The sequence below is a fragment of the Erinaceus europaeus genome, chromosome 2 (genome assembly GCF_950295315.1).
Source record: "Erinaceus europaeus chromosome 2, mEriEur2.1, whole genome shotgun sequence".
NCBI classification, from domain to species: domain Eukaryota; kingdom Metazoa; phylum Chordata; class Mammalia; order Eulipotyphla; family Erinaceidae; genus Erinaceus; species Erinaceus europaeus.
In genome coordinates this window covers 116,815,089-116,841,014 of record NC_080163.1, presented here as the reverse complement: position 1 = coordinate 116,841,014, position 25,926 = coordinate 116,815,089, and positions in this window count along the sequence as shown.

Below are 25,926 nucleotides of genomic sequence, written 5' to 3'. Positions count from 1 at the left end.
ATGTCTAAAAAAAAAAAAAAAAGACCCAAAACAGTTATAACAGGCAACATTTTCCATTCATTCATTTTCCCAAACTGCTCTTTCAGGGTGCTGAGAGCTGGAACTTCTCCTGTCAACTCAGAACACAAGGTGGGACCCGACCTGTATAGGACCTTCCATCACAGGTCTCTATCACACACACACACACACACACACACACACACACACACACACACACACACACACCAAAACTAGAATTCTTATCAGCACCATCACCATAAGGTCATTCTGCTGAACACCTAGAGCTTCTCAGAGACCATGTCAGGGGACATCACACAAGTAGGTACTGTGTAACATCATCATCACACAGTGCCCTCACATGTACACAAGTCTTATTAAATTCATTAACGTTTCATTTTGCTGCTTTTGGGGAGGTCACTTTTCTCCATAAAAGCCCTGCAGGATGGGTTCTTCTCTCTGCATTCCCGGTTCCCATTACTGAGCAGCAGGGAGTGAAGAACATCTGTCACCCACAGGGAGCAGATGGCACCTATATGGCAGGGTGGTTTCTGGGCCTTCTGCTTCTTGGGTCCTCTGATACTGTGCCCCTCTAGCTCCCTGTACATGCCAGGGGCTGAAAATTCGAAACCTAGGGAGTGGCAGGGAGCAAGGCTGGACAGGCAATAGAGTGCGCTGCGCCCCAGGCTCATGTCCTATGCACACAACACAGCAGGTATTTCCCATAAAGTTAGTGCTGTCAGCCCATCTGCAACATCCTTCTCCAACTCCCAGATCTCAGTCCTACTGCTCCAAAGCCCTCTGCTGTGTAGTCTCTGCCAGAGCTTCTCCCCCACTGCCTCCTGTTAAGAGATACTCTCTGCTGGACAAGTGGGACATCTAACATCAAGGCCAACTTTTCCCCTGAAAAACTTTTCCCCTTTCTTGTCAGGTGCACATTTTCAACAAGCTCAGCAGCTGGAGCAATCAAACTTCTGTAGAAAAGTCAAATGCAAGACTGGGGCCTTCAATGAACGCCCCCATACCAAGTGAATACAAATGTTCTCAGTTAAGTGCATGCTCTTTGCTTTGAACAAAGCTTGTCGATTCTTCCAGGGAAAGGCAGGGACTGAGCTGTTCCTGGGCACAGCTGTGAACTGCATCCCCGAGACCCACCAAAAGTGCTGCAGGAAAGCAGCTGAGTCTCTTTTCCAGCTGAGCCTCCTTTCCCTCCATTGGGATCTGAGGCCACAGATGAGGTTTTATTCTGCTGACCTTGAGAGCAGGGACACCAGAAGCCCCTTTGGACTGAGAAATCCTGTAAAGTGCTCACTGGCCTGGAAAGAGGGTTTTTTTGTTTTGTTTTGTTTTTTGGCCAGGATTAATCTGTTATGATACATTATTCAAAAAATGTAATTTTCTTTTTTTTATTTATAAAAAGGAAACACTGACAAAACCACAGGATAAGAGGGGTACAACTCCACACAGTTCCCACCAGAACTCTGTATCCCATCCCATCCCCTGATAGCTTTCCTATTCTTTATCCCTCTGGGAGTATGGACCCAGGGTCATTATGGGGTGCAGAAGGTGGAAGGTCTGGCTTCTGTAATTGCTTCCCCGCTGAACATGGGCATTGGCATTTCAATTCATACTCCCAGCCTGACTCTCTCTTTCCCTAGTGGGGCAAGGGTCTGGGGAATAGAACTCCAGGATACATATTGGTGGGGTTGTTTGTCCAGGGAAGTCTGGTCGGCATCATGCTAGAATCTGTAACCTGGTGGCTGAAAAGAGAGCTAACATATAAAACCAAACAAATTGTTGACTAATCATGAGCCTAAAGGCTAGAATAGTGCAGATGAAGAGTTGGGGGGGTCTCCATCTTGTAGATAGCTAGTAGGCATATTTTAGTTATATTCCAAAGGGCCTGTGGCTATACTAGTTTTTTTTCCCCTTTTTTCCTTCTGAAATATAATATGCAGGTGGATCCAAGTTATTGTCTGAGGAGATGATGTCATGGCTGGAAATAGGACCAGAAAGCTTGATCAGGGAGGAGAGTAGCTCCCTAAAACGGGAAAGGTATATAAATATTGTTAACTGTAAACCCCATCGATTCGATGAGAGCTGGGCCCCATCTTCAGCTTAGGAGCCTATGTGACCTCTGCATTCTTCTAGATCTGAGCTCATATTCTGTGGTCATAAGTAGGAACATTCCATGCTGCCCCAATATCAGGACCCATCTTCTTCAGATGTAGCATAGAGTATGTTGTCCAACCTCCCTTTGGAGGATAGAACATTCTCTACCATTATTGATCCAAGTTGAAGGCAAGGTCCTATGGGAGCCCACAAAGGGATCTATTGTGTTGTTCCTGATAGAAATGACCAGTAACAGGAAGTCGGGCTGTAGCGCAGCAGGTTAAGCGCAGGTGGCACAAAGCACAAGGACCAGCATAAGGATCCCGGTTCAAGCCCTGGCTCACCACCTGCAAGGAAGTCACTGCACAAGTGGTAAAGCAGGTCTGCAGGTGTCTATCTGTCTCTCTGTCCATTTCTATCTGTCTCTCTCCCTCTGCAGGTGTCTATCTGTATCTCTGTCTTCCCCTCCTCTCTCCATTTCTCTCTGTCCTATCGAACAACAATAATAACTACAACAATAAAACAACAAGGGCAACAAAAGGGAATAAATAAATAAAATAAATATTTTAAAAATTACCAGTAACAACGGAGAGAGGGATTTATTTGAGGTATAGGCCCACCATGTCTGTTTGGGAATCTCAGGACTCCCTGACTAGGGCCCCAGCTGATGGGGTGGCCTGATAGTGACTAAAGAGTCATCATCAAAGTATGCCAGTCTCTTGTCCTTATTCAGCTTTTGCAATCCTTGCTTTGATAAGGTTATCTTTGGAGTGAGTGAGGGAAGTGTAGTAGAAAGTAGGTGAGGAGGGAATCTAAGTCTAAGTAGACACTATTTCATTAGGAACTTTATACTGACTCACTAAAGACTATTGTGTACTTTTGCTTTCAGGTATATATTTTGCCTTAATTTATGGATACATGTGAACATATGCTCTATCTCATGGGACCTGGTGTATATCTAGGTTTTGGGACTTTGTTAGGAAGTGAACCTCCTGGAGTGGAATTAGAGAATCCTATGAAAGGAAAGGTCTCACCCGAGTAATGAGGCTGAAGGGTTGACATTCCACACCTGAAGTCTCTGGACACAGTTTGAAGTGAAGCATGCTGGGGTGGTACTCCTTGTGTTGGGATTAGGTTGGGATCAGTGGGTGCAATATCATTTGGTATGAATTGAGAGAAATATGCAGGAAAGTAAGCCCCACCCTAGAGGTTCCAGGACTGGGGGAAATCTAGGCTCTATAGAGGAAGCGGGAGGTTCCTGCTGTCTTAGGGTTTAAGAAGACAAGAGATAGTTATTGCTATAATCACATTATTTGGCAACTGGGGTGACTTTGAAATATCCCTTTGTAGGATTTGCTGTATCATACACAGCATCACCATAATTTATGTCCTTTGACATTGTTTGTATATAGCTGTGCCACCAGTTGCTTCTGTTCTCCCTGGTCAAAGCTTTTAAGAAAATCAACATACCAAAGACTCAGCTTATGGTCTGTGCATTAAAAAGTTTGAGACATTCAATTTTCCCCTCTCATATTAATAAATAGTGATTTATATGGCTACAGATTAATAGGAGTACACATAAACACCATTCCCAACACCAAAAGACTATGTCCCATCCCCCCCACCCCCAACCCTGCCTTGTGAAGCCGAACATCCACCCTCACCCTCAACCCAGGGTATTTACTTTGGTTCCCTACTCCAGATTCAGTCAAATTCTGCTTTTATTTTTCCTTTCTGTTCTTCTTTCTCAACTTCTGTTTGTGAGTGGGATCTACCCATACTCATCTTTGTCTTTCTGACTTATCTCATTTAACATAGTTCCTTCTAGCTCCAACCAAGATGGGTCAGAGAGGGTGGGTTCATTGTTCTTAATAACTGCATAGTATTCCATTGTGTATATATACCACAACTTTCTCAGCCATTCATTTGCTGTTGGGCACCTGGGTTGCTTCCTGGTTTTAGCTATTATGAATTGTGCTGCAATGAACATAGGTGTACACATACGTTTTTGATTGAATGTTATGGAGTTCTTGGGGTATATCCCTAGGAGAGGAAGTACTGGGTCATATGGAAGGCTCATGTCTACCCTTGTGAGAGTTCTCCAGACTGCTCTCCATGGAGGTTGGACCTATTTACATTCCCACTAGCAGTGTACAAGGGTTCCTTTCTCCCCACAGCCTCCCCAGCATTTGTTGCTGCTGTCCTTTTTGATGTATGCCATTCTCACAGGGGTGAGGTGGCATCTCAGTGTTGTCTTTATTTGCATTTCTTTGACAATCAGTGACCTGGAGCAATTTTTCATGTGTTTGTTAGCCTTTTGGATCTCTTCTTTAGTGAATGTTTTATTCATATCCTCTGCCCATTTTTGGATGGGGAAATTTGCTTTTTTGTTGCTAAGTTTGCTGAAAAAAATGTAATTTTCTATGTAAACAAACACAATGTCTCCCTTGCTGCCTGGCACTCAGATGATGTCCTTTCCATGCTGCCCTTCTGCCCAGGGTACAGACTTCATGTTATTCTGGAAGTGCGGAAGAGTTAAATGATGGCAACAGCCTCAAGTCTGCATGAAAATGAACTCAATCTTTCCTTAACCAGGTGGGCTTGCCTCTGGGGGCCTCAGCTGATGCATAAGAAGCACCTGGCTTTGAAAAGGAACAGAATACAGATATCTCTGTTTTCCCAGCAACTGAATTAATTCAAACCCTCAACTAGTCTGCACACTTAAACCCTCTAATCCTTTCTGAGGCTGTCTAGCCTGTTTGGATTACATAGGTTCAAAGGAGAGCACGCAGGGGTCCGTGGGGGGAGCAGCTCCCCTGCCCTGTGCCTCCCTCACCAGCTTCCCTCCCCTGTTCTCCCTTGGCAGTTCATTCCTGCAGCTCAAGCAGAGGCCTGTCCTTGAACTTATTTACAGGCCTGAACAAGGGGGTGCATACCAGTGATACCTCTGTTGCTCAGACCTCACTAGAATGCATTTGTTTCCAGAAATGAGGAGTGCACACCTGGCCAGAGGAACCCCCACCTCATCTTCAGGACTTTGGCCATGGATGCTGGGAAATTGTGCAGATGCAGTCACATCTGCCATGTTGTCCCCTCAGGCTACTGCTAGTTCCCCTGAGAGTTGAGACATTCTCGGAGTGCCTGTTTTGCCATGTTGTGCCCTCAGGGCATTGTCTATTTCCCCATGATATTTGGAGTGCTTTGGTCACTCCTCCCCCCTCCCATTCTCACGAGAGTTATTATCCTATCCTGGAGTGCTATAGTTACTCCTCCCCCTTCCCAGTCTCCAGAAAGCTGCTCCTATAAAAGCCCGTCTTCCGCACCTCACTCTCTTGCCAGCACTTCGGTGTTCAGACGCAGGAACTGCGTGAGGTGGCCATTGTCGCTACCTCCACGTGGCCCAACCTGCTTCTCTAGCACCCAACTCTGAGGTGCCAGCACAAATAAAGATTTGTGTTCTCTCTTCGCTCCGGACCTCCTCTCTCTCTTCTCTGCAGCACACAACACATGAGCTTTATGGGGCAGAAGCATAGGGCTTCCAATGTTTTGGTAGGAATATAGGTCTGAATCTGGCTCTGTTCCTCCAGAAGTTTGAGCAATGACATTCTCTATGTTCTAAACCAAAGTTTGTGCACAGGTACCCTGGGAAGATATAGGTTTCTTTATGCTGAGATGCAGGTGGTACAGACTTGAGCATCTACCCTGGCTGGCACCTTCTTGGCACAGCAGGGCACCCTAGCCCTTAACTGTTGCTGAGGAGTTATTCTGATGCAGTCTCCGCCCCCAGGTTTTTCTACGCCCCGCAAAATCCTAGAGTGCCCCCTTCAACCAATCCTGGCCCTACACGTCACCCGTGGTTGTCGCCCAATAAAAAGCCCCCTCACCCCCCTTCTCTCTGGGCTCTCAGCTCTCTCTCTCTGAGGTCTCGCTCCCTGCTCTCCCCCCGTGGTCAGGTAGTGGGGATGGCCATTGCCGGCTGGCTCCACGTGGTCTGAACCAAACCCCCCCATCCTATAATAAATATCTGTGTACCCCTTTGCTCTGGACGTCCGCTCTCTTCTCCGCGGTGCAGCCTGACACCAGACCACCACAACAACATCTGGCGCCCATCGTGTTCCGTACCCACACCACACCCGGCCTGAGGTCTCCGAAACCGCCCAGACACAGGTAAGTGGCATCCGCCCACTTCTGTGGCCCCGCGTTTCCCTCCACCATGGGAAATTTCTCATTTTATGAGGAGGTGTCCCAGTCATTATCTCTTGACCTGGGACAGATTCGCGCTGTCATAAACGGTTTAATTTTCGCTACCCCTTGGATTTTTTTAACTGTGGTCACCACTTTCAAGATATGTAAAACGTGGTATGCCATAAGGATAAGTGACCTTGAGGCTGAGGTACGAGAGTTAAATCAGTTAAATCACATGTGCTTAAGACTTAGATGTCCTTCCACCCCGGTTTCAGCACTGCCTGAGGTTTCTGCATCCCTGAACCCGCCCCCAGCCCCTGCCGCCTCAGTTTCAGCTCCGCCTGCAGCTTCTGCATCCCTGACACCGCCCCCGGCCCCTGCCGCCCCAGTTTCAGCTCCGCCTGCAGCTTCTGCATTCCTGAACTCCCCCCCCCCGCCCCTGCCGCCCTGGTTTCAGCTCCGCCTGCAGCTTCTGTGCTCCTGACCCTGCGCCCTGCCCCTGCCGCCCCGGTTTCAGCTCTGCCTGCAGCTTCCGTTTTCCTGACCCCGCCCCCTGCTGATACGTCACCATTAAGGGACCTAGTGGCTGAGATACGAGAGCTAAAGGATATTTTTTCAGCATTTAAGGATTTTAAACCATGTGCAGTCCACCCCGGGAGCTCCGTCCTCGTAGATATGCGTTTAGTCTCCCCTGCAGCCACTACAGCAGTTTCTACGGCACTTTCCACTTCTGTAGCTCCCTCTCCCGCGCCATCAGACCAAATCCACACATTCCCGGTAAACTTGGCCCCTTCTAAACAAAACCCTCAGCCATGGCAGCCATATTCCTCTATAGATCTTGGAACACTCAGACAAGCAGTCAGGGAGGACGGAATGCATTCTCCATGGACCAAGTCCGTCTTGAGGAGTTTTTACCAACATTTAAATACACCACAAGACTGGAAAGATCTGTCTCGTGCTGCACTCCCAGACCCACTCTATCTTCAGTGGCAGGCATGCTTCCGCGATGAGTGCTCTAGGCAATCGCAGGAAAATAGTAACAAACAGGTAGAATGGAATTCTGATGCTTTGTTTGGAGCAGGAGCTTATGAATCTGGAGCTCAGCAGGCAGAAGCCAGGTTTCCAACTGGTTATTTTGAACAGGTACGCATCTGTGCAACACAAGCATGGGAAAGGGTGACCACACCTGATGTAGATCTGTCAGCTCCCATTAACTCTTTTCACCAAGGCTCTGATGAATCATTGGCGAGCTTCATCTCAAGGGTGAAGAGAAGCTTAGAGAGAAAGGTTTATAATCCTGATGTCCGCAAACTACTCCTGCACTCTATTGTCTGGGAAGGCATGACACCACAATTCCGTCAGGTATGCCTTAATCTTAAACATCTACACCCAGATAATTGGATTCTAGCGACACAGGAACTTACATCAGGCAATTATGGGGCACCCGCTACGACACAGGTCTATGCAGTTGCCCCACGTAAGCAAAACGGGGCCTGCTTTCAGTGCGGTCACCAAGGACATTGGCGTAACCAATGTCCTGATAAGTTGCGACCACGCCTCCAGTCAGGGAAACCACGCCTCCAGCCAGAGCAACCCCGCTTTCAGTCAGGGAGCCAGAGACCACGTACTGTTTGTCCAAAATGTCATAAGGGGTTTCATTGGAAGAGAGATTGTTGGTCCCAATTTCATAAAGATGGTTCGCCCCTGAATGGTACAAATTCGGGGCATGAGATTTTGTGGACCACTCCTGTTTTAGAACAAGGTCACCCTTCTATGACAGTAAAGATTGGCAATATTCCTTTTAAATTTTTGATTGACACGGGGGCAGCAAAGACGATTTTAAGGCAAGAAGAGGTCCCCCAAGATTGGGAACTCATCCCTGGACCCAGTTTACATGGAATAGGAGGGATGACGAGAGCATTTTGCACACGAGACTCGCTTATATGGGAAGACCCAGAAGGTTCTACCGGACACTTCCGCCCTTTGGTAGCTAATATTAGCACCAACTTACTGGGCAGGGATCTTCTGGAATGTCTTAATGTTAGGATATCCACAGACGCCTCTGCAGAGCATAAAACTCATTCCCGCGTACCAGGTCTATTCAGCACCCCCAATACTAAATGCCACTGTTCGTAGCCAAACACCCCGCTTAAGCTGGCTTTCTAATGAGCCTGTCTGGGTGGAACAGTGGCCTTTACCTAGGGATAAACTAGAAATTTTAAAGGAGCTCGTCCGTGAGCAGTTGTCCTTGGGACACATTCGTCATTCTCGAAGCCCATGGAATACTCCTGTCTTTGTGATTAAAAAGCGCTTGGGAAAATGGCACCTCCTTCAAGATCTCCGTGCAGTAAATAAAACCATGCAGGTCTGGGGCTCCCCCCAAAGGGGTTTGCCTCTTGCTTCTGCAATTCCCACAGGAATTCCAATCATAGCTATTGATATACAAGATTGTTTTTTCTCTATCCCCTTGCATCCGCAAGATTGTAAACGTTTTGCCTTCTCTGTTCCATCTATTAATAACGCCAGCCCTGCTGATAGATTTGAATGGGTGGTGCTGCCCCAGGGTATGGCCAATAGTCCTACAATTTGTCAGGAGGCTGTTAAATCTGCCCTTGTCCCATATATTCATAAGGGCCTTAATATTTTTCATTATACAGATGATATTTTAATATGGGGAAAATCAGATACAGATCTCTATGCCTTACGTGATTTTCTCATTCCTGCATTAAAGAAAAGCGGCCTTAATGTAGCCCCTGAGAAGATACAGCTAATCCCTCCAATATCCTTCCTAGGTTCAGAGATTTCTCTAATGCAAATTCGTCCCTTAAAACCTAATGTTACCTTCCCTTCTAACCTTACTCTTGCTTCTTTACAAAGTTTTCTAGGAAATTTAAATTGGCTTAGGCAGTATCTCTATCTGCCCACAAGCTGCCTCCAACCACTGTTTGATCTGTTGAAAGGAAACAAACAGCCCTCTTCAAAATGTAAGTTAACTCCTGAGGCCTCCTTGGCACTGGAAAGGGTTAACCAGGCCCTCCAGGACATGCACCTTGTTCGATTCTCCCCCTCCTCTCCGGTAAATCTTCTAATCTTCAACTCCACCCCCACAGTAGTAGGGGCACTGTGGCAAGACCATGGGGTTCTCGAATGGCTTCACACGCCAGTAGGAGGAGCTCCAAGACTCCTCACTGAGATAGACGCATTAGCATTCATGGTTCGCCAAGGGAGAAATAGGTCTGTGCAGGTCTTAGGGAAAGAACCGGATTTAATCATTCTGCCCTTTTCTCTCACAGATACAGAGTGGCTTATACGCCATCATTCCCGCTTTGCCATAAGCTTCGTGGGGTTTCCAGGACAAATAGATAACCATTTTCCTTCTAATAAATTGATAGCTTCTTTACCTCTTCTGCCTCTACTAGCACCTAAACTTTTCTCTCGGGATCCCATTCCCTCTGCTCCTACAATCTTTACTGATGGCGGAAAAAGGGGAGCTGCTGCCCTTATATATTACCCAGACAAACAATCTCCTAAACCTCTCTTTACTGAGCTTCCTGATAATTCCCCTCAGTACAAAAAACTTTATGCTGTTTTTCTTGCACTAAAAGCTGTACCAGAATCCTTCAACCTTTTTTCTGACAGTGTGTATACTGTTAACTTACTTCCATGGCTTGCTCGTTCTTATGTGAAAATTGATGACAACCCACTTTCCCCTCTCTTGATTCAAATCGCCTCTATGCTCTGTTCTCAAACCCAACCACTGTATATTCAACACCTTCGTTCCCACAGCCCTCTTCCTGGTTCCCTGTCCGAAGGGAATGCCGCAGTTGACCACCTTGCCTCCACAGGAACTTTCCCAGTCTCTGTCTCTGATCCTGCTAATTTTCATTCTCTAACCCATGTTAATCTTAAAGACCTTCGAGCTTGATTCCCTGATGTTCCTGTACCACAGTTAAAACATATCCTCGCTACATGCTCTTCTTGTGCAAGTCTCATAAAGACACCTGCTATCCAGACCCTTGGGGTTAACCCCCGAGGTTTAAAAGCTAATGCTATTTGGCAAATTGATGTCACCCACATACCAAACTTTGGCAAACAAAAATATGTGTTTGTCTCAACTGATACCTTTTCTAAATTTATGTGGGCTACAGCTCAGACAGGAGAAAGTGCTAAAAAGCTTGTAAGCCATATGCTCTCTTGTTTTGCCGTTATGGGGTCCCATTATTTTTGAAAACAGACAATACACCTATGTTTACAAGCAAGCAATTTAAAGATTTTTGTTCCCTCTGGAATATTACTCATACCACGGGCATTCCCTATAATCCACAGGGACAAGGCATTGTCGAGAGGGCCCATCAAACTCTGAAGGCTCAACTAAATAAAGATAAAGGAGGAACATATCCCCCCAATATCCAGCTAGCAAAAGCCTTAACTACATTAAATCTCTTTAATATTTACAATAACTCGGCCTTACCCCCTATTATTCTTCACTGGCAAACACCATCTACCCTCCCATCTATTTAGGTCAAATGGAGAGACCCACTCGATAAAATTTGGAAAGTGCCTGACCCATTATTGACCATGGGAAGGGGTTTCGCATGCATTTTCCCTCAAAATTTCTCTAAACCTGTCTGGGTTCCTGGCCACTATGTCCGACAATATCCGCAGGATGGTGCTGTTATTCCTGAAGAACAAGAAATACTACAAGAGGACCAGATGCAGGATACACCCAGGACCCGTAATACGACATGGCAGAACCTACAAAATCTGGCTCACAGAGACCTCTCTCCTATCCTTTCCCTGTATGTCTTATGTTATAACTGGCCAGTTGTTTTTGTGAGTGAGTGTGTTGAATGACAAAAAAAAAATTTTTTTTTGCATGACCCATCTGCTTGGAGTACTCTAAAAGGTAATTGGCTTTATATAAAAATGTTGGATGCAGCCAAAGTTTCTGGAGACGTCCAGAAACATTCCAAATTTTTTTTTCTTTCTCCCTCTTTTGAATTTTATATATAGTTTTGGTATATATGTAAGTGTTTAGTCTTAAACTGTGTGACTAATGACAGATTTAAATTTGTTTTTAAATAATGTGTTTTTATAACAAAAGTTCTTTTTCCTCCAGTTTGTTATAACTAAATGTTTATGGGTATGTCTCAAGTTTGGTAACACTAACTTAACGGTCAAAAGTGTAACCCTACAGCTACACTTTTACCAGACAAGGTAAAAATTAATTTGTTAAGGTAACTTACTATTTAGGTAAAAGTCTAAATGTTCAGTGTGACTGTTCATTCCCAAAACTAAACTATATAAATTTTATATACAGGACACCTTTGAAGGGCCCCCAAAGGTGCGCTGTAAACTATCTTGTGGAAATTAATCCACAACAGATCTGGCATCAATCTGGCACTGTAAACGTTAAAATCATTGTCACGAATATGCGTTAACTCTCTAAGCAATTTGAGTCTGTTTAAAATACATATTTTAGCTAAAATTGGTCTCAAGATCCTGTGGTAGAGGCTGCTACAGGAGGTCACATTAGATGACCTTTAAATAAAATCATAAAGAGATTCTAAACCAATTATAATCATCGAGGTATCAACTATAACAAACCTATAACTTGTTACAAGTTCAAATTAACCATGAGAAGCAGATTGTTTGTGTTTCCTTCACAGGAATCCCGGAAAAACCATCTGAACCCCTGCACACCCTGACGTCACCCACTAGATGGCACGACTACCGTGGCACACCCCCCGAAACCCTAGATGTCACTCAACGCGATCTGAAGAACCTGATACACAGACTCCAAGGACAGAACTTTCTTCATGCCTGGTTACCGTTCCTGCTTCTGACCTGCTTGTCACGTGTTGGCAGTTCCAGCTGGCTATCTACAGAAAAGCAACATTCCAGCGGCTGACCTCCTTCATGCAGCGTTGCATCCCCTGCCAATTTCTTCCCCTAGCCATCTACTTCGGACTGAGACTTGTATCGGACTTTCTGACATACCCTACATACATTTTACACAATTTTGAAGCAGCTTATTTCCCTTCATGCTGCTGGTTTTTCATAGACTGATCCTGAGTAATTCATAGACTTTACAGACTGTTGCCTTGAGGACTATACAATGCCTAATAGCCCCTCTGTTTGGTGGGTCATGCCTCCCGCCTCCGCCTCATTATGTACCCTTGCCCCTTTCCCCACCCAAGCGGGGAATGTTCCTTTACACACCAATCCTTCCCTTCACACCACACTGGCTTTTACTTCTCCCCTACTTTCCCTTCCTATTTTGTTATATCATTTAGGCTTATGCCCAAAAGGTTTCTGCCCCATGATAGTCTTTTACAGACTTTGTACATCTTATGCAATTACTAGATAGAAAGATAGAAAAGATGTAGAGATATTGTGAAGAGATGGTTGAGCAGGCTGCGCTTAAACCTATGAGATGAGTCTCTCCAGGTAAGTCTCTCTCTCTAAAGAGGGGTTGAGCACAGGAGGACGCATAAATCTCACAAGGTTCACAGCCATTTAAGCCTTCCCTCCTCCACAGAAAGTCCTACATCTTCCCACCTGAGCATGGCATTCCTCTAAAACATTTAAGCCTCCTCCATTCCATTTTTCTTTACTGTGTCCATTTAGATATAAAGGGATAGGAGGAGATGTTGCTGAGGAGTTATTCTGATGCAGTCTCCGCCCCCAGGTTTTTCTACGCCCCGCTAAATCCTAGAGTGCCCCCTTCAACCAATCCTGGCCCTACACGTCCCCCTGGTTGTCGCCCAATAAAAAGCCCCCTCACCCCCCCCCCCTCTCTGGGCTCTCAGCTCTCTCTCTCTGAGGTCTCGCTCCCTGCTCTCCCCCCGTGGTCAGGTAGTGGGGACGGCCATTGCCGGCTGGCTCCATGTGGTCTGAACCAAACCCCCCCCATCCTATAATAAAGATTTGTGTACCCCTTTGCTCTGGACGTCCGCTCTCTTCTCCGTGGTGCAGCCCGACACCAGACCACCACAACAACACTTAACCTTGGCTGTGAAGGAAAGGACTTGCTGTTCTGCATAGAACATATGGACACTGTTTGCCCTTGGGAAAGGTTGGGCTGTAAGCTCTATGAACTGCTGCACTGAGATAGGTCTCTAACATCTCAGTATACAGCATTTCCTTTGATCAACACCACTTGTTACATAAAAGCCCTGGGCTCCCAAGCTTCAGAGATGGTGAACACACATTAAGAGGGAAGGGCCCTTACCAGCCTCCCCTTTTCTTCCCAGGCCTGCCCCTCATACCTGCCTTTCAAACAGGACCCTGGCAGGGATGCTCATTGCTAGTCTCATGATTACATCTCTTCACCATCCTGGTGGGTTCTCTTAACTTTCAGAGCTGGAAGAGCCAGCTGCAGTCTTACCCACAGATCAAGCACCTGGTTCTAAGAAGATGATGGTACCCTGAGGATTTTGACGATAGCCGGTTTGTCATAATGGAGAGAGTGCTACTGCCATCTAGTGTTCATAGAGAGAGATGCTGTTCAGTTCTGATGCCCAGGACAAACCCACAGAAGGTATCTGCCTCAGAAGTACAAAATTTGGAGCCGAAGGCATTCTGTTCTAGATCAGCACGGTCCAGAAACATAAAATTCACAACATTTGAAATTTAGAATTTCCTGTATGCTACAGAAGAAATAGGTGAGGGTGTCAGGCGGTGGTGCACCTGGTTGAGAGCACACGTACCCATGCACAAGAACACAGGATCAAGCCCCTGGCTCCCACCTGCAGGAGGGGATAGAGGGAAGTGTCATGAGTAGTAAAGCAGTGCTAGCAGATATATTTCTTAACCTAACAGATCCAAAACATTCTTTCAGCATTAGTGAGGTATTTTGCATTTTTTAACTAAGTCTTTGGAATTCAGCTCTAAGTTACAGTGACAGTGCCTCTTGGTTCAAAAGGACTGCACTTCCAGCTCTAGCGGTCTTTGTCAACTTAGATAGCACAGGTCTACACAACACTGCAGACCCCCTTTACTGAAAAGTGAAGAACATCAGCTAAGCTCTAAATTTATTAGATGTTATCTGTTCACAACACAAAATGGGCATTGTGTATCACCTGACCTAAAGATTTTCCTAAGATAGAATTTTAGTGATTTTTTTTCTGTATCTCCAAAATTCATAAGCTAAAGGGGTGTTCCAGTGGGTATAGATCGACATGTCAACGCCCATGCTCAGTGGAGAAGCAGCTACAGAAGCCAGAACTCCTACCTTCTGCTCCCCATAAACAACCTTGATCTATACTCCCAGTGGGGGAGAAGTGATAGGATGAAGACAAGAGGACTCTGCACTCCAGCTCCATCAGTACCCAGAGAGAGAGAAGGAAAAGGAGAAGGACATATGGAGGTAGTTATGATGTCATGAGTGGCTCAGAGGGAAAGAGAGGATTGAATCAGAAAAAGAAGGGGTAACTATGTATAAATGTGGACAGACAGTTGTAGAGAAGATGGTTGGCCCATGTCTAAAACTTTAGGGGAACTGTGGTGGATTGCAGTGGGGAGAGTGAAGATTCAGAACTCTGGTGGCTGGAATGGTGTGGATTCAAACCCCTGTTAACATGTAATTCTGTAATATAAAAATAAAAAATAAAATTAAAAAGAGGTGTCCCAGCTGCTCAGAGCCATAGAATCAAGAATTATATATGTTCAACAATTTGTTTGTCTTTGTATGCTAACTCTCTTTTCAGCCACCAGCTTCCAGATGCTAGCAGAATGCAATCAAACTTCTCTGGACAGACAACCCACCAGTGTATCCTGGAGCTCCGCTTCCCCAGAGACCCATCCTACTAGGGAAAGAGAGAGGCAGACTGGGAGTATGGACCGACCAGTCAACGCCCATGTTCAGCGGGGAAGCAATTACAGAAGCCAGACCTTCTACCTTCTGCAACCCACAATGGCCCTGGGTCCATGCTCCCAGAGGGATAGAGAATGGGAAAGCTATCAGGGGAGGGGGTGGGATATGGAGATTGGGTGGTGGGAATTGTGTGGAATTGTACCCCTCCTACCCTATGGTTTTGTTAATTAATCCTTTCTTAAATAAAAAAGAAAAAATAAATAAATAAATAAAAATGTAAAAGAATTATATAAAAATAGGAGAATATTGGGAGTCGGGCGGTAGCGCAGCGCGCAGGTGGCGCTAAGCACAAGGACCAGTGGAAGGATCCCAGTTCGAGCCCCGGCTCCCCACCTACAGGGGAGTCACTTCACAGGCGGTGAAGCAGGTCTGCAGGTGTCTGTCTTTCTCTCCCCCTCTCTGTCTTCCCCTCCTCTCTCCATTTCTCTCTGTCCTATCCAACAACAATGACATCAATAATAACTACAACAACAAAACAACAAGGGCAACAAAATAAATAAATAAATATTTAAATAAAAAAAGAATTTAAAAAATAGGAGAATATTGTATAAATTATCTAAAAAATAAAATTGAGTATATAAATTATAATGTATGTATACATACATATATATCTATACACACACACACACACACATATATATAATAGGAAAACAGGGGGCTGGGCAGTAGCACACAGGACTAACTAAGCGCACATAGTAGTAAAATATGAAAAGAAAGGAAGAAAACCTAAACAACCAAGAAACAGGAGAAGACTAATCATTTATAAGAGAACACTATCAGTTGCCCTGTTTCTTTTTAAATTTCCTTACTGGGGGATTAATGGTTTACAGTTGACAGTAAAATACAATAGTATGTACATGCATAACATTTCCCAGTTCTCTACATGAGAATTCAACCCCCACTAGGTCCAAGACCTGAACCCTCTCCCAACCCCAGAGTCTTTTACTTTGGTTTAATACAACAACTCCAGTCCAAGTTGCACTTAATGTTAAAAAAACTTTTTGGGGAGTCCGACGGTAGTGCAGCGGTTAAGCGCAGGTGGCGCAAAGTGCAAGTTCCGGCGGAAAGATCCTGGTTCAAGCCTCTGGCTCCCCACCTGCAGGGGCGTCGCTTCACAGGCAGTGAAGCAGGTCTGCGGGTGTCTATCTTTCTCTCCCCCTCTGTCTTCCCCTCCTCTCTCCATTTCTCTCTGTCCTATCCAACAACAAAGACATCAATAACAACAATAATAACTACAACAAAAAAACAACAAGGGCAACAAAAAGGGAAAATGAATAAATAAGTATTAAAAAAACTTTTGAAAGATCAATGTTATAGAAACATATACATTATCTGCCTAGCTCAAGAAAAGGTACAAAGCACACAGAAGACCATCGACTATGTAAAATTCTAAAAGAAATGTTTGAAAATTACCACTATACCCACACCTGTAGATAGCTGACCACGTCCCACATTTTCTGGGCTGAGACATCTTAAAACTTCAAAATCTTGACAATTTCCAATTAATCTGAATTGTTTCAAAATATATGACAAAGACGGCGTATTTTCCAATTTATGTCATGCTGTGAGGTTAATCAGACAGTAAAACTGAGTTAACATTTTACAAAGAAAATAAAACATGAGGCTGAAGAGACAGCATAATGGTTATGCAAAAAGACTTTCATGCCTGAGGCACCAAAGGTTCCAAGTTCTATCCCTAGTACCATTAGAAGCCAGAAGCAGTGCTCTGGTAAAAAAAGAAAGAAAGAAAGAAAGAAAGAAAGAAAGAAAGAAAGAAAGAAAGAAAGAAAGAAAGAAAGAAAGAAAAAGAAAGAGAGAAAGGATGTAAATCACTCTCATTCCTGTGTCAACTGCTCTGAAACCACAGTCTGAGTAGGCATCTATGACTGTTTCATTGTTAAAATAATCAAAACTGGCTTTGGTTATACTGATTTAAAATATATTAGTAGCCAAATTCTCTATTTTATGTTTGACTACATGTAAAGATTTGACCACATAAAACAAAAACGTGGGCCAGGGGGTGGCACGCCTGGTTAAGCACACACATTACAGTGCACAAGGACCCAGGTTCAAGCCCCTGGTCCCCACCTGCAGGGGGAAAGCTTCACAGCTGGGGAAGTAGAGCTGCAGGTGTCTCTCTGTGTCTCTCCCTCTCTACCTACTGTTTCCCTTCTCAATTTCTCTCTGTCTCTGTCCAATAATAAATATATATAATTTATTAATAATAACGATGATAAACATGTTTAAAATGGATCTCAAATACCATTAAGAAAGCTAGAAGACAAAAGAGAGAGAGAGAGAGACTTTCAGTCAATATCCATGGTGGAAATGGGTAGTAATATTAACATGCTAGAAATTCTTTCTGTGAGAAATACCCAACTGATAACACCAAAGCAAAGGATGCTGGACAAGTGTGTGGGGGGGTGGGTGGGAGAAGGAAGAAGCAGAGAGGTGTTGGGGTCCTGGTGCATGAAGGTGTAAAAGCACTTAAGTTTGGGATGAAAGTGTTTTGCATATACCTATCATGGGGAGATGACAAATTTTCCCCTTGTGTCAACAATGGTAATGTAAACCATTATCCCTCCCTATAAGAGAAATATACAACTGAATGGAGAAATAGGAAAGAAATGGACAATTGTATGTGAAATATGAAGTTCAAAAGAACAATGAAGTATTTCAACCTCTCAAAGTTAAAAGAATGAGATTTATTATCTTTCAAGTCAAAAAGATTCAAGTAAGGGATCATACCTCAAAGAGCTGGAGAAATAAATAGCCAGCTCATATCCTAAGGAGGCTATAACTTTTCTAGGTGATAATTGAGCTTTTACCCTTAGAAAATAACTATAATTTCATATAAGTAGAAGAGATGCAATGAAATGCTATTTTAAATTTTTTAATTTAATTTATTTATAAAATAAAAAAAAAGAAAATATCTACAAAACCATAGGATAAGAGGGGTAAAATCCCACACATTTCCCATCACCAGAGTTCCATTATCACATCCCCTCCATTGAAAGCTTTCCTATTCTTTATCCTTCTGGGAGCATGGAACCAGGATCATTATGGAGTGCAGAAGGTGGAAGGTCTGACTTCTGTAATTGCTTCTCTACTGAACATGGGTGTTGGCAGGTCAATCCATACTCCCAGCCTGCTTCTATCTTTCCTTAGTGGGACAGGGCTCTGGGGTACATTGATGAAGTTACGTGCCCTGGGGAATCAGGGTGTTGTCATGGTAGCATCTGCAACTTGATGTCTAAAAAAATATTAAGATATAAAGAAGAAAAAATTGTTTAATAATCTAGAACCTAAAGGCAAGAATATAGCAGATGAGATTTGGGCTCTCCATTTTGGAAAAAGTTAGTAGGTCTATTTTAGGTATATTCTAAGGCCCATGACACTATTAATTTTTGCCTGAGCCTGACAGCTAACATGCAGGTGGGTCAAAAGTATTATCTGGGGAGATGGTGTCAGGGTTGGAAATAAGACTAGAAAGCTGGATCAGGGAAGAGACTAGCTCCCAAATATGGGAAAAGCATATAAATATCATTAACTGTAAACCCCATCTATTTGTCCTGGGGCTTAGTGCAAGAGTCTGTGTAAACTCTGCATCCCTGTAGATCTTAGCTCAAATTCTGTGGTCATAGCTAGGAAATGCTATTTTTATCAGTAAAAATGGAAGTCAATTTACACACTTAAATATAGCTTATGAAGACATTACACTTAACAAGAATATTATATGAAGATATTTTACACACATGTTTTGATAAGGAAAACATGTTACAACATCATAGGACACAATCCTATTTTAGGTGAAAAATATAACATAAAAATAAGAAAGCTGTCCACTGGAGATAAATGGTAGTTACTCTGGAATTGCAAGATAACAGACACATTTCCATCTTTTTAATTTATATATATATATATTTATTTTTCCTTTTGTTGCCCTTGTTGTTTTTTATTGTTGTTGTAGTTATTGTTGTTCTTGTTGTTGATGCCATCGTTGTTAGGACAGAGAGAAATGGAGAGAGGAGAGGAAGACAGAGAGGGGGAGAGAAAGATAGACACCTGCAGACCTGCTTCACTGCCCGTGAAGTGACCCCCCTGTAGATGCCAAACCCTGACCAGGATCCTTATGCTGGTCCTTGTGCTTTGCACCACGTGTGCTTAACCTGCTGCACTACCACCCGACTCCCCCATCTTTTTTCTTATCCAGTTGTCTTACAGTGCTTAGCTATTGATATTAAGCTTATTACACTACAAATAACATGAAAGGGATTTTTTTGTTTTATTTAATTTATTTATCTTGCCACAGGGTTTGCTCTTATATAATTCCACTGCCCTGAGTCCTCTTTGTTCAATTTTGTTAAGAGACAGAGAGTGAGGGAGAGACACCACTGCATTGCTCCAGAGCTCTTGAAAATTTCCCTTTATGTGGTGCTCCCAAGTGATGCTTGGGGGCTTGAACCTAGGTCCCTATGCATAGTAAGGACCTAGTAAGTAAGTGTGCTCTACCCGGTGATCTATCTTCCAACCCCTGAAAAGGAATTTTCAATAAAGAATTTCAGTATTAGATGTCAATTTATCTCTTGTAGATATTTTCTATATTTTATTTTATAAATAAATTAAATTAAAATTTTTTAAATAGCATTTCATTGCATCTCTTCTAGTTATGTGAAATTATAGTTATTTTCTTAGGGTCAAAGCCCAGTTATTTCCTAGAAAAGTTATAGCCTCCTTTGGAATTACAGATATCTTTGGAAAAGACAAAACATAAATCATTACTTCCCTAGTGAAAGATCATTGATCATTAGTAAGCTTATAGAAGTGGTGGAAGAAGGCACAGGATTGGGTATGAAGACAGGAAACATTTATGGAGTGGAGGTATGATGAACCCAGAACCTGGAGAGGAGGCTTCTGGAACCAGCATATCCTGTGGGGGTGCTAGCTGGTGGAAGGAGAGGGGTGCCTCTCCCATGCTCCCATGCTATCTTCCCTTCCATGCTGGGTGGCCACAAATACTAGCAAGGGGACCAGAACTTCATCAGTCCACAAGCACCAAATCTCACTCAGCCTCCTGAAGTCAATTGGAATATCCTTTCTCTCCTGTAGTATCATTACTACTCTCCACCCACAAAAGAAATTAATTGCTATTTCTTAACAGTTTATACAAAAAGCTCAGTTCCCTGTAGGAATCTCCCGCTGTCACATTGTGACAATGTGCTATGGTGATTGTCTTAGCTTGTTTTACCACTCTATGTAGAGAGCTTTTTGATAATTTGTGCTGTCATTAGTATTATTAGTGTTTAAACTCATGCTGTAGTATCTACAATCTTATCTCTAGAATTTAGTGTTTGTGGGAGCCACGTGGTTACAATGCACAAGGGCCCAGGTTTGGGTCCCCAGTCCCCACCTGCAGAGGGAAAGCTTTACAAGTGGTGAAGCAGTGCTGTAAGTGTCTCTCTGTCTCTCTATCTCTCCCTCCCCTCTTGATTTCTGGCTGTCTCTATCCAATAAATAAAGATAATTTAAAAATAAAAAATAAATAGAATGTAGTGTTTGACCCTGCATTTGGGCCATGCTCTAAGGTGGAGTAATCCATCATTACTTCTTTCAGGCTGGGCACATCCCACTCACTTTCATTCCCGTCTTGAGCTCTGATCTAGCTCTGTCTGTGACTCAAGTCCTATTGCAAAACCATCTCTGAGTCTCTGACAACTAACCACCTGTGATCGTCCCTGATTTTCTCAAGTGGTTAGCACCTATATCATCTGTCCTCCTATAAAGAAAACGGACTGCTCAGATGTCTACTCATCATTCCTATCGTACTCCCTGATATGGGCCACAGTACTCATCTGTGGTTTTGAGATCCAGTACCACATGGGAGCACTGTGGATAACACTAAGGAAGCTTCACAGATAGTGAAATATTGCTGTGGTGTTTCTCCTTTTCATGTCTGTTTCTCCCTCATCTGTCTCCCTCGAAAGCATAATGAAAACCACTGGACTAGGGGGCTGGGTGGTGGCGCACCTGGGTGAGTGTACATGTTACAAAGCACAAGGACCTGGGTTTAAGCCCCCTAGCCCTCATTTGCAAGAGGGAAGCTTTGCCAGTAGTAAAGCAGCGCTGCAGGTGTCTCTCTGTCTCTCTCCCTCTGTCTCTTCCTCCTCGATTTCAGACTGTCTCTAGCCAATAAATAAAGATAATTTTCAAAAGAAAAATAAAAAGAAGAAACTACTGGACTGGAGGGATTGCTCAATAGCATCACACATATATGAGGCCCTAGGTTTATTCCCTGGAACCACATTAAAAACCACATTTCTCTCCATCCTATCTTACATCAATGTCATCAATAACAACAACAATAACTACAACAACAATGAAAAACAACAAGGGCAACAAAAGGGAAAGTAAATAAATATAAAAAATAAATTTAATTTAAATAAATAATAAAGTAAAAGAATAAACCCCTTACTAAACTCACTTAGAAAAGCAGACAAAGTTAGAGTAAAAGGAATTAGAAATGGCAATGGCAAAACTATAATTGATAATTCAAAAATACAAATAATCATGAAAGAATGAGCATCTCTGTGAAAACAAAGCAGACAACCTAAAGGAAATGGACACATTCTTAAAATAATAGCGTTTCCTAGGGGCCAAGCAGTGGTGTATCTGCTTGAGCACACACTTTATTACCATGTGCAAGAACCTAGATTTGAGCCTCCTCCTCTCTCCCCCCACTCCCTTTCTGAGGGACACTTCACAACTGGTGAAGCAAATCTGCAGGTGTCTATCTTTCCCTTTCCTTTTCAATTTCTCTGTTCTATCAAATACAATAGAAATTTTAAAAAGGAAAGAATGGCCACCAAAAGCAATAGACTTTTAGTACTGGCACTGAATTCCAGCAATAACTCTGACGGCCACCAAGCTAGAGAACCTGGAAGAAATGGAAGGGTTCCTAGAAACATATAATCTAAAACTGAACCAAGAAGAATCAGGACAAACATGCCAATCATAGCCAAATAAATGGAAACAGCTATCAAGAACCTTCCAAACAATAAAAGTCTGAAACCAGGTGGTTTTACAAATGAATTCTACAAAACCTTCAAGGAAGAGTTAGTGCCTATACTTTTTAAGCTCTTCCAAAATTAAAGACACAAGAATCTCCCTTCCATCTTCTATGAAGCCAGCATCACTCTGATACCAAAAGCAGAAAGGGACACAACAAAAAGAAAACTACAGACCAATATCTTTGATGAAAACAGATGCTAAACTACCAAATAAAATCCTACCCAAGTGGATACTGCAATATACTAAAAGGATTGTATATCACGATCTAGTGGAATTTATCCCAGAGATGCAAGGCTAGTTCAATATACATAAATCAATCAGTGTAATCCACCACATCAATAAAAGAATAATCAAAAACTGCACAATTATATAAATATATGCAGAGAAAGCCTTTGACAAAATCCAACATCCCTTCATGATCAAAACTCTACAAAAAATGGGAAATTCCCTAAGATTGTGGAGTTCATTTAAAGTAAACCTATATCCAACATCATACTCAATGGTGAGAAACTGGAAGCATTCCCCCTCAAATAAGGCTGAGAGAGGGCTGCCTACTATCTCCATTACTATTCAACATAGTATTGGAAGTTCTTGCCATAGCAATCAGGTAAAAGCAAGGAATCAAAGGGATACAGATTGGATGAAAAGAAGTCAAATGATCACTATTTACAGATGATATCATAGTATATATAGAAAAGCCTAAAGAATCCAGTAGAAAGCTCTGGGAAATTATGAGGCAATATAGGCTACAAAATTAACATATAAAAGTTGGTGGCATTCCTTTATGCAAACACTATACCAGAAAAAGAAATCCAGAAATCAAGCTCATTCACTATAGCAACAAAAATCAATAAAATTTCTAGGGATAAACCTAACAAAATAAATGAAATAATTGTATATATAAAAAAGAAGTGGAAAGATATACCATGTTCATGGATTGGAGGAATTAACATCATGGGGGGGGGAGGTCAGGCTGTGATGCACCTAGTCAAGCGCTCACATTACAGTGCACAAGGACCCAGGCTCAAGCCCCTGGTCCCCACTTGCAGGGAGAAAGCTTCACAAGTGGTAAAGTAGAGCTGCAGGTGTCTCTCTGTCTCTCTCCCTCTCTACCTCTCCCTCTTCTCTCAATTTCTTTCTATCTCCATACAATAATAAATAAATTTAATACAATTTTAAAAAATAATTAACATCATCAAAATGAATATTCTACCCAGAGTCATATGCAAACTTATTGTAATCCCCATCAAGGTCCCACCAGCTTTTTAAAAAAAATTTATTTATTTTCCCTTTTGTTGCCCTTGTTTTTTATTGTTGTTATAGTTATTATTGTTGTTGCTATTGATGCCGTCATTGTTAGATAGGACAGAGAGAAATGGAGAGAGGAGAGGAAGACAGAGAGGGGGAGAGAAAGATAGACACCTGCAGACCCTGCTTCACCACCTGTGAAGAGACTCCTCTGCAGGTGGGGAGCCTGGGGCTCAAACCAGGATTCTTACACTGGTCTTTGTGCTTCACGCCACATGTGCTTAACCCGCTATGCTACCGCTGACTCCCTTACAACCAAATTTTCTTTAAGAGAATAAAACAAAAGCTACAAGAGTTTATCTGGAATCAGAAAACACATAGGATCACCCAAAACAATCTTAAAGAAAAAACAAAACAAAACTGGAGGCATCACACTCCCAGATCTCAAACTATATTATAAGGTCATTGTAATAAAAAATGCCTGGTACTGGGACAAAAAAAAAAAAAAAGAAAGAAAAAACACTGACCAGTAAAACAGAATTGAGAATTGAGAGCCTAGAATAAGCTCCCACGTCTATGGACATCTAATTTTTTTTTTTTTTTTACTAGGAGGCCCAAACTACTAAATAGAAGAAGGAGAGTCTCTTCAGGAAAATTGGGTTGAAATGTGCAGAAGAATGAAACTGAACCACTACATTTCACCACACACAAAAGTAAACTCCAAATGGATTAAGAATTGGGATGTCAGACCGGAAACTATCATGTACTTAGAGGAGAATATTGGCAACACTGTTTCTCACCTAAATTTTATAGGCATCTTCAGTGATACAAATCCAATTGCAAGGAAGACAAAAACAAAAATAAACCAATGGGACTACAGCAAATTGAAAAGCTTCTGCAAAGCATAAGAAACTACCACCCAAATAAATAAGCAGAATGGGAGATCTTTACATTCCATCCACCATACAAAAGGCTAATAACCAAAATATATAAAGAGCTCACCTAATCCAGCAACAAAAAATGAAAAATGACCCAAACCAGAAATAAGGAGAGGATATGAACAGAATATTCGCTAAAGCAAAGATCCAAAAAAGCCAAGGGACATATGAAGAAATGCTCCAAATAATTGATTATCAGATAAATGCAAATAAAGACAGCAATGAGAGATCACTTTACCCCTGCGAGAATGTCATACATCAGCAACAACAAAATGCTAGAGAGGTTGTGGGGACAAAGGAACCCTCCTGCACTGCTGGTGGGAATGTAAATTGACTCAATCCCTGTGGAGAGTAGTCTGGAGAACCCTCACAAGGCTAGAAATGAACTTACCTTATTCCCCTCCTGGGGATATATCCTAAGGAGTCAAACACACCCATCCAAAAAGATATGTATATACCTATAGCAGCACAATTTGTAATAGCCAAAACCTGGAGGCAACCTAGGTGTCCAACAACATGTGAGTGGCTGGGAAAATGGTATATATACAGAATGGAATACTACTCAGCTATTAAGAATAATGAATTTACCTTCTTTATTTTTTTATTTACAAAAAGAAAACATTGACAAAACCATAGGATAAGAGGGGCACAACTTCACACAATTCCCACCACCAGATCTCTGTATCCCATCCCCTCCCCTGATAGCTTTCCTATTCTTTATCCCTCTGGGAGTATGGACCCAAGGTCATTGTGGGATGTAGAAGGTGAAAGGTCTGGCTTCTGTAATTGCTTCCCCGTTGAACATGGGTGTTGACTGGTTGATCCATATTCCCAGCCTGCATCTCTCTTTTCCTAGTGGGGTAAGGCTCTGGGGAAGTGGAACTCCAGGACACATTGGTGGAGTCGTCTATCCAGGGAAGTCTGGTCGGCACCATGGACCCTGGTGGCTGAAAAGAGAGTTAACATACAAAGCCAAACAAATTGTTGAACAAATATGGACCTAAAGGCTGGAATAGTGCAGATGAAGAGTTGGGGGGGGGGTCCTCCATTTTGCAGATAGCTAGTAGGAATATTTTAGTTATATTCCAAAGGGCCTGTGGCTATGCTAGTTTTTTCTTTCTTTTTCTTTTTTCCCCTGAACCTGAAATCTGACATGCAGGTGGATCCAAGTTATTGTCTGGGGAGATGATGTCATGGCTAAAATAGAACCAAAGCTGGATCAGGGAAGAGAGTAGCTCCCTAATATGGGAAAGGTGTATAAATATTGTTGACTGTAAAATATTGTTGACTATAAAGGGCAAGTGACTGGCATACTTTAATTTCTTCTTCTAGCGTTTGCCCTTCTTCCGTAGCCAGTCAACAGCGTCAGGTTGAGCCTGACGTAAAGTTTCGAGACCTCCTTTGAATCTGGAGAGGTGGCAGTCGTTGACTATGTGGGTCATAGTCTGTCTGTAGCCGCAGGGGCAGTTCGGGTCGTCTCTGGCTCCCCAGCAATGGAAC